Source organism: Macaca mulatta, chromosome 1 (assembly GCF_049350105.2).
Source record: "Macaca mulatta isolate MMU2019108-1 chromosome 1, T2T-MMU8v2.0, whole genome shotgun sequence".
Taxonomy (NCBI): Eukaryota; Metazoa; Chordata; class Mammalia; order Primates; family Cercopithecidae; genus Macaca; species Macaca mulatta.
The window spans coordinates 51,136,291-51,150,366 of NC_133406.1; the positions used below are offsets into that span (position 1 = coordinate 51,136,291).

Consider the following 14,076-nt stretch of genomic DNA (forward strand, 5'->3'; position numbering starts at 1 on the left):
TAACACACAAGGGATGTGGAATGTGACTGTCATTATACTTGTGTCCCAGGGTCTGAGGACCGAGAAGTTGTTCTTCCCATCTTGCTCTGTTTTTCAAAGAACATGTTTTCCAGTCTTTGCTTTTCTCTTGATACCTGTGCCATTCTTCTACATATCTTTGATGATTGGTTTTCTCTGCTTACCCATCATAACTAATGTGAACCAAATTTTTTCAGTCTTCAACTATGTGTGCATATGCCGTAAGTATCTCCTATCTCTCTCTCTGTCTTAAATGTGTTGAAACTCTTGATAGAGAACGGACTGACTCTATCCAGATTGTGGATATGACTTTCTTGAGTCAGATTCCCAATCCTAGTTCCATCAATATGGTCACAAGGTCAAGGTTGTGTAATATAAATTCAGATATCCAAACTCACACTTTCAGGGAGGCCTGCAGATGGGGGCAGTTTCTAGAGTAGGGGCCATGGTTTCACCCCAAAATGTGTTTACTACAAATTTAGCTAAATAATGTGCTCTCTTATTGGAATAATTGAAATTCTGATTTCTTCTCAGAGCACATTCATGGGTTAATATGTTACACTTCTCTCTTCCTATTTTAGCAACCTGTGCAACTATGAAAAATAACTGATGGTCATACTTTGTATTCTTTCCAACAAATCAAATTATTAAATGATTTACATGATTGTCATCATACATAAGAAATGTTTTCATTTATTGCTTTGAAATGCCTTTTATAGTCTAGTATTACAAAGTGACCTAATTAACTGAAAAACTATATAATCAACTCTTTAAAAATCCATAAAGCTAAAACGTAATAAACATAGTAACCCAAGAAATAAAATATAAATTAATAATATAGAGCAGTGGGAAACATATCTAATAAACATTATTAGTTCAAAAATAGAAATTTCATATTCCTAGTACTAATACTTTGCCAAATAATAGTTCTTTCTTGCTGATAGAGATCTATTTGGACTTATTTCTCTGTTGGAGTAAATGTGAAAAACAGCCAAAATTTTCTAAGTTTTCTTACCTCGACTTTTATCATTGACATTGTGAAAATGTCATTTTCTTCTCCTAGTGGGGCCACTCAGGAAAAGCACCACAGCATGGACCCTTTCAGAACGCATTTCCGAGGGTTGGCCAGAGGAGATGGGGATGGGAGGCAAACATTCCAATAAGCAGGTTTCTTTCGTGTTATATTTATGCTAGTCTCATCAGTGTTTTACTGCAGACAAAAGGTCTTTTCAATCCTTTGGATGTTAAAATAAGAGGGTGGGGGGAGATTACACACACACACACACTGTTTGAAATAGTGCTGTTTCTGCATAACGAAAGCTGTAGAGGCAGCCAAGCCATCTGCTGGTGCACCAGGGGCCAGGCTCAGCCACAGAGTGTGAGTGTATCTCCTGGATGATGGCAGACATGTGAAAGTGGACTTGAAGCAATGCAAGGGACTAGCCCAGGCTTATTCTCTTCCATAGTTTGTTAGGTGCGTATTATGGCCCCTAACTGCATGCTGCCTGTGACCTTTGAAAAGTCACTCCATTCCATTAGGAACTGATAAGTTTTTCACAGGCAAGGAGCCCTCCTTTCCCTCTGCAGGGAAACACAAAGCGATTATGATGGCATTTGACTTGCATGCTCTCCTGCTGAGAGAAAGGGTTTGCGATCCTGGCATTTAGGGAGAGAGGAGGACAAAGTGGGATAAAATATGCCAGAAAGAGCAGTGAAGCAGATCTAATATTTCTCTAAGGAGATGTTATTATGTATTTTCCAGAGGTGGATTTCAGCTTGGGTGACACAGACGGCTGCCTGGAGTCCTTGACACTCTCCTCCTGCGGCTGACTGGGGAGTGCTGTGCTCCAGGTGCTGGTAGAAAGCCTCTTCATTCTGGCTCCGGGGACCATGGGGAGGGATGGAGTCTTTCCTATCCAATAGCTGCTGATGCGAGTGGTAGGAGTTTGAGCCCAAGAGACATTTCTTTTCAAATTCGTTTCTCATTACTAACTTTCAAGAAGTCATAGATGCTATATCTAAAAATGTTTGTTTAATGCTCAGAGTTGCTGCTCTGTGAGGAAACAATGGAAGTGGGATTTTGAATGTTAGTGGAAAGGAAAGAGGAAGAATCGAATAATTAAATTTGTTCTTTTTTATGCTTTTTCAGAAAAGGGAACAAGTCAGAAGCTGTTTGTTTTTTTCTACTCTCCGAAATAGAGAAAAAAATTAGAAATGTGTCAAAGACTAGGATGTAATTCTTTTATTTCTCTTCAAGTTACATGATACACAGAACACAGAAATGAATTGTGCAGTTGCATTTGAATGCATTGATTTAACAAATGTTTCTGATTATCCACTAAGGGCCAGGCACTAGGTGAGTGGTGAATAAATAAGACACACATGGTCAAGGAACCTATCTATATTTTCTGTAGATACCTTTTCCATTTACAAAATTACCCAGGCAACGTAAATAGAGGTTGTGTTGGGAGAGGTAGAGGGTGCAATTGTGGCATTTGGGATGGGGGTTGGGAGTTCTGAACCTCCAGTGGAGTCAGGAAAAGCCTCCTTGAGGAACTGGTGTTTCAGCTGAGAGCAAAGGGACACTGTGTTGGTGAGTTAAAGAGGAAGGAGGACAGTGTTCCTGTCAGAGGGAGCATGTATGAAATTTGTGAGCCAAGAGGATGATGCATTCAGAATCTTTGGCATTGAGCCTACTCAGGAAATCGTGGGAGAGGCAATAGATGCTGGCTGAGGTCCCATTAAGAGATTTGGATTTTATCCCAAGGACAATGGGAAGTTGCCGAAGGGATTTAAACAGGGGTGTGACATGCCTGGGTTTTTTAGAGTATCATTCTAGCTACTGTATGGAGAACGGCCCAGACTGAGTCTGAGAGGCTGTTACAGTGGCCGAAAAACCAAACGACAGGGGTCTGTGCCAGGTGGCTGTGATACAAATGAAGAGGCAGACAGATTAAGCAGATATTTATAGGCAGAATTGACAAGCATTGGTGCCGTAGGAGGTGAGAATGGAGATGACTTCCAAATTTTCTGGTTGACTCCAAACCCTGCAGACAGCAAATTAGATGGTTTACAGTCTTATTCGTTGTTTTGCCTGTACCTGGGATCATGTTCAGATCACTGCATCCATTTTCTCCTTTCTTGTATTTTTTGTTTTGTTTTGTTTTAAGAGATGAAGACTTGCTCTGTTGCCCAGGTTGGAGTGCAGTGATGTGATCATAGCTCCCTGCAGCCTCAAACTCCTGGGCTCAGGCCATTCTCCCACCACAGCCTCCTGAGTCGCTGGGACTACAGGTGCCATCTACTGTAGACAGCTCATTTCTTTATTTTTTTTTTATTGTAGAATTATAATGGATATAATAATCTGATGCTGTATGGTACTTTGCGTATCTTCGTATTTAGTCTTTACAACATACTTGTTGATAGCCATATTTTAGAGATAAGGAAGCAGGTTTAGAGAAGTCTTAAGTAACTTGCTCATTTAACTGGTCAGGTCAGGTCTCCTTAATTGCAAAGATTTTGTTTTTTTCACCACAAGAAATATATTCACAGCCATTTCATGTTTGGAAGGACGTATTAAATAACAGAATCCTCATAACCCATTTCTATTCATCATCTCATTTATCCTCACAATCAACCTGTGAGACAGATATTGCTGTGTTCCTCAATTTACAGATAAGGGAAAATTGGCACAAAGAATATACAAATCTTGCTCTAATTCCTGTAATGTGAGGAGACCCTGGAGTTGTGCTTCCCAGCCTCCAGAATTCAGTCTCTTAACAATTACCTAAACTGCCAACAGTAACATGTTGAATAAAGTTGTCATGTTTTACAGACAGAGCTGTGATTCTCTACTGATCATTTCAATACCCATATGATCTAGTAGAGTGCATTGCAAAGAGCTTAGGTGGAAAATGTAGGTGTTGTTTTGTCCACAGGGTGACAAAAAGGTTACATTGTGTGTGTTCGAGCATGTAAGAGTGTTCATTTGAGAGACAGCTAAATAGAATTTGAAAGTTTAACTTTTCAGAGGGCAATCTTATTTTGCTCATTTTACATGTGGTCAGCGGAATCTCTTGATAACCCTATATACTGATGACATTGGATGCCATGAGTGTTGAGAAGGAGTATATATACTGATAAGAACAAAACTGAGATAACTTGAGAAAAAGGAAACTTGAATATATTTATCTTAAAGAGAAACAAGGCATTTCATAAAAATAAATTTGAAATTATACTGTGAGTATGACTTGCATGAGTCCAGTAAGCTCATCATTGTTTGAGAATAAATTGGCAATTTAGGAACTGGTAAGAGCCTTTATGTGCTTCCTCAAGCTTCATGCCTAGTGCATCCCCAGAACTGTGGTTGGAGAGCATGGGCTCCTACTCTGTTTATTATTCTCCTAACTAGATCCGTTCTCAAAATCTGGCTTCTAGAATGGGAGAAAGGTTGGAAAGGAAATGAATTTATGTAGAATACAGTTTCTACTTGCAGTCTATTCCCCATCTCTCGTTCACTCACCTACTCCCCCTTTACCTAGCTTCCCCCTCGTTGATTCTTATGGAATGATTGCTTTAGCCTATGGTTCTGGCAAAGAGATATTCAATACTTCCCAAGGAATAACCTTTCAAGGTACATCCACCCATTCTGATGGGCTGTAAGAGTAGTTTACTAAATGGCACTTCAGTGTCTCACCTTCTAAAATACCTAGTTTATGGCAAGAGGAATCAGAAGCAGAGGTTTTCAACTGTTCCTTTTCTTTGCCGTTTGTTTCAACTTTATGGCTGGTGAATATAGTCATATCATATTGTGGCTGCCAGTGAAATGGGATATTGATGCAGATCACTGCAATCACAAGACAAATGGTACAGTAGAACTAGTTTATGGATGAACTTCCTTACAGCAGAGACAAATCTAAAAGCACTAAAAACTGTGCCCCTGACCCAACAGAGTAATAGAGTGTCTTGAAGGGGGGTGGTTAGTTTTTTGGGAGTGATTTGGGAGGGTAAGGAGAATTTTTTTCTCTGCTGCCTGCATTTTGTTTCTAGCAACATCAGGGGATGATACATACCATCTTTATGTATTGTAGACATTAATGGGGAAATGACTTATTACTCTTTGACAAAATGTTCTTGCAATAATATAATCTGATGATTGTATCTTGTTAAAAATTTTTTGCTGTTTGCTTGTGTTTTTGTTTGTTTGTTGTTTTTTGGTTTGTGTTTTTGAGCTCCTGGTATCCAAACTGCAGGGTTTCTTACCTACATATTCTAAAACAGTTTGCAAGAAAGACAATGGGTTGCAATTAGCTGAAAAGTAGGACACAGGAAGAAATGGAACAGGTGCTAAGCAGTTAATTCTTGCCTAACTTTCAGTTTGTTTCTAGAATTCCAAAAAGCAATTTATGTAATAGACAAACTGGCTAACGTGTCACTTCAGCACAGGTTTTGACCACAACATGACTTGAAAGAACAGACTATGACCTCAGCTTAAACTGCATACGAGCACGTTCTGAAAACCAACATTCATACATTCTGGCTTATAATACTCCCAATACATCTTTACACACTGTTCTTTCTTTAGTTACAAACTCTTTAAAAATATACTGAAGTATAAGATTAAAAATTTATCTTGCTATTACATTCAGATGATATCTTTATTTCCAAACCTTATCACAGAATCTGTCCTTTACAGATGTTTCTCTTACTCAAATACTTAGATTCTCTTTCCTTAAGGCTCTCTCTCTTTCTATTTTATCCATCAGTTTATGTATCATCTTCTCTTATGTCTCTCTCTGTCTTGTCACATATTCATAAGGTGATATGTGTACACACACACACATATTCCCAAACAGCAGCCTCACTGTTAATAGAGGCTCTGGTAATAGAATGTGCAATGTCCATCCACATAGGACAATAAATGGCTGAATTAGATTAGTACTCTTTGGCCCTTAACTGTGAAAGGAAAACATCACCATGAACTTCTTTACTTCGACTGGTTGGTTTTCACCCTTCCTTCCCTGGACAGCTTTTTTTCTTACCCCATGTTGGGGAAGCTAAATATCAGCCCTTTAGTGAGCCCATAGGAAATACTAGATATGAAATAGGAATGTCTCCATTGCTTTCTTCATCTCAGTACAAATGAAAGGGATGTGGGATGAACATTTGAAAGGAAAGCACATTTAAATGTCAATATATTTTCCATCTCCTTTTAATTATCCCTCTTCTTTCTCCTTCTCCATCTGTCTTTAACACATAAACAGGCATGCTCATTTAAAGTGTTATTTCACTCTAGGAGGTAATTTTTAGGAATATGGAAAATTGCTGAAGGAAGGGAAAAACATTAGTAAACCTACATTCCGATTAACGTTGTCAATGATATGAGTTGCTCTTATTTTGAAAGTGGAAGTGAGAATCTCAAGTGTGAAGCAGAGTTAGATGCTCATATGATTTCCTCATAATTCCTTCTCTTTTAGAGAGAGAATATCGGAAGAAAAAAAGAAATTATGTAAGTAAATATAGTAGCATGCAAAATCTACACCTGCCATATATTCAGATTTTACTGTGCAACTTAATAACCTCTGAATCATAAAGGAAGCAGCAAAACTTAGTCTGAATATGTACAAATGGTGTTAACCCAACTTTGTAAGTGTAAGAAAATATTTTTATACATGCATAACTACACTAGGTTATTCTTACTCTTTGAAGTTATTAACTGATATTTTAAAAAATTAAAATGCTACAAAAGCAGGAACTTGTTTTATTGTCATTAGCATTCACAGCTTCAAACAATGTATGTAAATTTGAAGAAAAATGAGAAGCATATCCTAATACAGCGATATATACTGTTGCTTGCTGTAAGAGGAATATATAATGGAGTATTTTCAAGGCTGCTTTTAATTTATTCTCAGTGGAAGCTTTTCTCTATTAATTTATCAATGCAGTTTGCCAATTTGAATTTGGACTTTTTTAGACAAGAAATGCTGTGGCTTTTCTCAAGTGTTGGAGGAATAATCTTCCGAGGCACATGATAATAATTATGATTTGTTACTCACTAATGCTACACAAGAGTTTACTTTGTTAACCAAATGAATGCAACCAAAATGTTGAGTACCATTACTATCAGAGATGCAGTCCTCTTTTTTGGGGAGGTTATTTTTTAACCTTTTTTAAATTAAAAAAACAGTTTCAACTTTTTAGATACAGGAGATATATGTGCAGGTTTGTTACATGGCAGGCATAATTTTTACCTTCATATTGTTATTTTTCTGTGCTGAGTTTTCTGAACACAGAGATTATATATATACAAGAAAGAAAACCAAATTTTCTAATTGCCCTAAATGTGCAATAGAAATCATCTACAGAGGAAAAAAAAATGAATCCAGCATTAAGCCATTAAACTGTACCTAATAGGCATTTATTCAATGGGCCTTATGAATATGAGTCGTGCCCCATTTAAAATCTAACTGAAACGATTGTGCATTTCATTAGTGAAGATAATTATCAATTTGTTCCTTCCCCCAAAATCATACATGTATGAAAACACTGTTAGAAGGTATACAGTACTTTTAAGGAAGGAAATAAAGATGACCTATTTAAGTAGGGTCCATAGAGGAACATTTGTTTCCCCTTTGTTTGTCTTTTTATTTTTATTTTTTTTAAGAATTGAGACTTCAAAAAATAATGCCCAGTTTTATCCCACAAATTCAATGTGAAATAATTTATTTTTTCAGTGCATTCAACATCAGTTTCTTAATGTTAAAAACAAACTCAAGAATACTCAAATGACTTATAAATATGAATATTCAGTATCTCTGTTTACACAGAAATGGGATGTCTTCAATCCCTAAATCTGTGGGTAATGAGGAGGAGGATCAGTGTTATTGTTCTAGGTTTATAACCGGCTGTGCAACTTGGGAGAAATAACTGAACCCCTCTGGGCTTTCGTGGTTAATTAAGAGAATTCGAAGATTGATAGACTCTCTTTCAGCTTAGAGCAATTTTATCATTCTGTTGTAAAAACATCAGTTCTGTACTCAAGCATATATCAGTGTCCAGTAACTAATTGCTCAGTAATTTCTTGTCTGAAGAACTTTATATTAATTTCCAAAATAATGGCATCTGCAAAACATGTGTTTTTTTTGGTGGTAGGAGGGGTTTGGATTAATCGAAATCTAATTCTATTAGATTTTTTGAGAATTAAATGTGATTATCTCCTTGATCCAAAATGTAATAATACATTAATACTTATTGAGTGCCTATTATATGCCATGTATGGTGTTCTATATGAAGGCTACAATGCTGAGCAGTGCTGACCTTGAACCTGCCTTCATGGCACTTACAGTCTAGCAAAGAGACAGGTATTAAAGTGTAATTCTATCATTAAACCCTAAAGTTTAAGTCATAAATCTTCTCAATTTAGTCCATTACTGGAAACCACCAAACCAAACACATGCAACAAATATTTTTTATAAAACAAAACATACCTTCGTGCTCATGAACTGGAATGTCCTCAGAGTCCAGAGAACGGTGAAAACATTTCCAGATTCTAGGCTTTGCCTAATGGTATTCTGTTTATATGGCAGCCTTCCTTAATCCTCTTTTCCTTTTTTCCTTAATTTCTAGACTTCAACCTGTTTAAACAAAAAGTGTACTTTTATTTCAACTAAGTCTCAAATCCTCTTTCCTGCCCTGTTCCTCAAATCTGTAAGATAAAGCATCATTTTGTTTTGGGTTTTGTATTTTTTTCTGCATACAAGATTTCCATAAGATCAGTCAACACTCTTCAATATGGATGATTTCTTACAACTTGTCTTCAATGCATTTTTATTCAAAGAGACAACCTTCCCTCTGGAGCCAGGAATGGGGGAAGACAGAGCTGTCTGGTGGGTGCCTTTAGGTCACCAGAATAACCATAATAATGGATATGCAGTTACAAACTGAAATTTTAAGTATTGTGAATTTTTTTTCAAACATTTTTCAGGGAAGACTTAACTGAGAAGTGATGAAATCATGGGAAAATTGGAAGCTGGTGTGACTGCAGCAGCATTTTAAAGAGAGGGAAGCTGGGCATGGTGGCTCATGCCTGTAACTCCAGCACTTTGGGTGGCCAAAGAGGGTGGATCACCTGAGGTCATAAGTTCGAGACCAGCCTGGCCAACATGGTGAAACCCCATCTCTACTAAAAATACAAAAATTAGCTGGGCATGGTGACCTGTGCCTGTAATCCGAGCTACTCAGGAGGCTGAGGCAGGAGGATAGCTTGAACCTGGGAGGCGAAGGTTGCAGTGAGTAAAGATAGCACCACTGTACACCAGCCTGGGCAACAGAGCCAGACCAAAAAAAAAAAAAAAAAAAAAAAAAAAGAAAAAAGAGGGAGGGAGGGAAAGAAACCTGAGAAGGCTTTTCTTAGGAAAATACAAAGTAGTACATAAGGATAATATTTACTCCCACAAAGTAAGATTTTGATAACAAAAATAGTATACACTAGAGCAGACAAATTTGCTGTTCTTAAAAAAATTACCTCTTGGTAAGTTTCGTATACACAGAATGGGTAGGAGAATGCACACAAACATAGATGTACACGTATTCACAACTGAATTGTTTGTAATAATCACAAATCTGAAGCTATTACCAGAAAGTTAAAAACAATTAACAATAAAGAAAAAGGCCAATATCCCTTTTAGTTATCAGAGATTTAGTTTTAAATATGTGCGGACTTTTTTATATGTAAAGTATCTTTAAATTTGAATTATTTCATATTCACAAATATCGACAGTAATTACATCAGATAAAAACAAAACGTGTAGGAAATTATGACTTCTAATAACAAGTTTCACTTCTCTTCCTCGGTGCTGTTATCTTTCCATCCCTAATTCCATGTGAATGTTTCCCATGTTTAGGATTAGTGTTCTCCCCAATTAGTGAGGCATCCAAAATGGCATAGGGAAAGCACATGTAATTTAGTTTTGATACTCTGTTTTATTCAATTACATTTTTTAATGCTAGGCTTCAAGGATTCAAAATGCCTATTTTACAGTTGCTTATTTTGAGCTAAAAAAGTACCACATGTAAGTTAAAAAACTTGGATTTTGGTAGTTTTACTATAATTGTCTTCGAAGTTTTTAAGTTGTTTTTCCTTGCATTTTTCTCTTACATGTGTTTTGCATACATTATCAAAGGCAGATGCAATCAGAATATTAGAATTATATAGCAAATGCTTGTGGAATCTGATGTTTTTCCAGTTGATTCAATTTTTGCAAAAAAAGTGCGCAAACACCATTATAAATAAGGAGAGATGTGTACCATAACTGCTGGCATCTGGTTCCTAGAATAATGTCTAGCACTTAGAAAGTATTCAATAAATATCTGTTGAGTAAATGAAAGTCACATCTAGGTTTTCTGTCTCATTCTCTCTCTTGTTTTCTTTTAAAATTGTAGATGTGCATGTGTTATGTGTGAGAATTCCAAAGTGATTTGGAATATTTGTCAAATTGCACAATCTCAGATTTTCTATTTCAGAGCATTTTATGGCTTTTCCTAAGTGAAAATAACAAAGCAGAAAGTAGAACACTTACTATTTTATTTGCTGAAATACAATAGAAAATAAAAAGCACTTCACAACTGAGTGCTTTTAATGGAGACACCATGCTAAATACAGGGGCTCCTGTGTGTGGGGAACGGGTAACCCAGGGTTCCCAACTTCTTGGAGTCTTAGGTATATGAACAATGAATGAACAATTACAAGGAAAAAAAAATGTTATAAGAAAGTGGTTTGCCAGGCAATGATTGGGATACTTGAATGTGTTTCTCAGAAATCTATTGATTTGTTGGTCCTCCTTTAAATATTAATGTCACCTTTAAGGGAGGAGTTTTCCAACTTTTTTGAAGCCACATGTTTCTTAAGAGCATTTTGAAAAAATCCGTGCCCCTCATTCCTTTATAAGTTGACATTTCAACTTTCCCATTGTAAATTTAAATAGTTGTAAAGATGTAATTTTCCATGTTCTGCCAATATTTGCATTTAAAAATAAATATGTTACATCACTTCTTTACATGTATGGCATTACCTAGAAATACTGATTTTTTTTTGTTCTTTTTTCATTTATTTTTTCTAGTTGACATATAATTATACATATTTACGGGGCACATAGTGATGTTTTGATACTTACATAGTAATTAGATCAAGCTAATTAGAATATTCATCATTTCGAGCATTGATCATTTCTTTGTGTTGGGACATTCTGTATCTTCCTTCTAGCTATTTGAAACTGTATCTAATGATTTGATTGCCACCCTTAGCCATTAAAATAAAAGTGAGCAAACTTTTCTCTGAAATTAAGAAATCCTACACTTTTCATTTTCTCCTTTGAGCTTATAAACTTCCTTCATATTTATCCCTATGTTGTGTATTATTAAGTCTTTTATTCATCATTCCAAATTTAATTAAAATGTTCCTTTGACTTAACTACTAAAAAATTAAAGTGATTTCAATTGTCTTTAGTACACAATTGGTCAAAAGAACATAAATATAAGTGTGGATGGACTATTAAATATAAAAATTAAAAATATTTAAATGCATATCTTAAATGGATGGATATGATTTTTTCAATTAGTTTATAAATCTGTAGCAGAACATGACATATTGCTACATTGAAGGAGGGCCCATAATCAACTATGGTCCTGTTTTTTATTTTTATGGATGTAGTTGCTAAGGAATGGTGGGAATAGAAGGAATTTTTTTAAAACAACGTTACTCACTACTTTGACTCTTTTCAAGTTATATGCCAAAAATCACATAGCTACTTCTCAGCAAAATGTGTACTTAATGACTTGTCACTGACAGTGCCGATTGGATCCCCCTTCAATTTTGTTAAAAGATTTGGACACCCCTGCCTTATAGGATATTATCTGTCATTGAAGCGACTCATTTTCTTAACATCCAACACCAAAATTTCAATATTTCCTTCTAAAGTTTGGTGTCTCAGTTTTCACACACCACGATGATGATATTTCTTTCTCTTGTAAAAATAGGAAAAGAGTGATTATGAATGAGGAGGTAAGAAAACGGATTCTGAATGATGTTTTTACCTCAGGGAGTGTTCAGGCAAACCAGTTTTTGGGAAGAGTACATATGGTTAGGCAGCTTTGGAAACTGATTTCCTTTAACTGACCATTTCTACATACTATTTAGAAAGTCCTCATATGCCTCATGGGCATTTGTACCCCAGTTAAAGGCAGCTTCATTATGGTATCAAGAAAAAAGGACAACTGAATTCATCTATCGACACCTAGTAATAAAATACAGTTACTGGTTTGGTCTTTTATTGATATCACCAATCCATTATTTTTTATGTTAGAATTTGAAGTATAAGGTACATTTTACTTTCTTTATGAAGGTCCTCTTGTGTCTCTTACAAGAAGCAAAATATTTTCAATGGATCAATAGAATACACAGCAAATATAATACATATCCAAAGGCATTATAGTTATAAATTCAATAAATGTGCTGTGAACACACAGGGATCATTCGGTGGCTCTAAATTAAACAGCTCCATTTATAAGATGAAGACTGCTATAAAATTGCATTTCCTATAGGAAAAGAATTATGAGATTCTATGAGTTCTGGTATAAAAGCTGGAGTAAAATGGAATATGCTTTTACCTCTAGAGAGGTCTCGCAGATATTGCAGCATCTCACAGAGAAAAGGAAACATCTTCAGATGTTGAAATCATTTCACATTGAAGGGATAAAGAGTGATTGAATCTAATTAATCTCTACCTGTATTTATATTAATGGTCTAGTGTTCTTTTATAAAGAATTTCATCCCTAATAATTTATATTTGGTCCTGACACAATTTTTTGTCCTTGCTATTGAATGTGCATGTATTCACTTTACCTCTTAGGAGCTCACTTGCCTTATCTGTCAAATGAGACAGATGATTTTTAACTTCCCTTCTAGCTTGAATTGTCTTATTGGTGTATGATATTATGGAAATTTATATTTCAAATAGTAATTAAAGTAAGTTGTGGCTGATTTCTCATATCCCTAGATTTTAATATCATTTGAAACTGAAACCCCTTACTCTAGGTCACTACAAAAAAAGTGAGAACAAATCTCTGTTTTCTTGGCTTTATTAAATATTTGTTTATAGCTATCTTCTCATCTGTTTACAGCTGCTTTAGTTTATAAATACAATCAAAGACTTTATAATTACTGTCTTAAATACAAAGAAAAAATAAAATGTATAGTGTCAGAATTTCATAGGATGTAGGAGTAAATTGACTTAAATTTATTTCAGATGGGGATAGGATGTGTGTGTTTATACCTGAGATGTAAGAATATTGCCTGTGTCCAGACCTTCCCTCCCTCCTTAGCCTGGACACGTCTCCAAGACATATTCCAAAAGGGCTTTCTCCTTAAGACTTTGAGTGGCTTCTTCATTCTAAGGGAACAGATGGACATATTATATGACCTCCAAATGACAAGGCCCTGCTTTCAAGGGAAGGGGTGTTTTCAACACAGGAGGTATATTTTCAAGATTGTTTGCCAGCACTCATGGCAGTCTACTGGAGAGAGCCTTGGAATAAAAGAGTGAATAAAATCTAAATGGACTGCTTTGTTTGCACTTTCCTTCATTTCGAAAGCACTGATACTGGAAACTAGAGAAGAAGTTATCTGTAGTTTTTGTTCCATGATGACCTTCTTGATGATCTATCTGCATTATGGTGAAGTCAACACCTTCGTGATTCATTATGTTGATCAGTGCTCTAATCAGCTCTTAGGGTGGGAATGATCACCGCTAACATAGCTTCAGCAACATAGAAAATAAGGAAAAGAAAAGATAGCTACCAGGGATTGGTCAAACTCAGACACACCTGAGATATATCTTGGACACTCCTAGAGTTGTGGATGGAGATGGTTGAAGGGACTGCATCTTCCAAGACTGTGAAGCTAGAGTAGTACTGTTTTTATTGATGTTTTCCTAAGCCAGTGATTACCATTACCCTGGTATAGCTCAGACTGCTATAAAATTGTTGCCTAGAGTACAGTTGTGT

At 35.9% G+C, this 14,076-nt stretch overlaps 1 protein-coding gene across 27 annotated transcripts in view; it reads left to right on the forward strand.

Annotated features, from left to right (window-relative positions):
- Window positions 1-14,076, forward strand: part of LOC106994282 (uncharacterized) — a 263,677-nt gene that overhangs the window by 133,632 nt on the left and 115,969 nt on the right. The window contains exon 3 of one of the 27 annotated variants that reach the window (XR_013417231.1): window positions 1,781-1,869. The exons of the other annotated variants lie outside the window; for them this stretch is intronic. The gene's annotated coding sequence lies outside the window, so the exon portion shown is untranslated. The remainder of the gene's footprint in view (window positions 1-1,780; window positions 1,870-14,076) is intronic. 27 annotated transcript variants of the gene reach the window in all.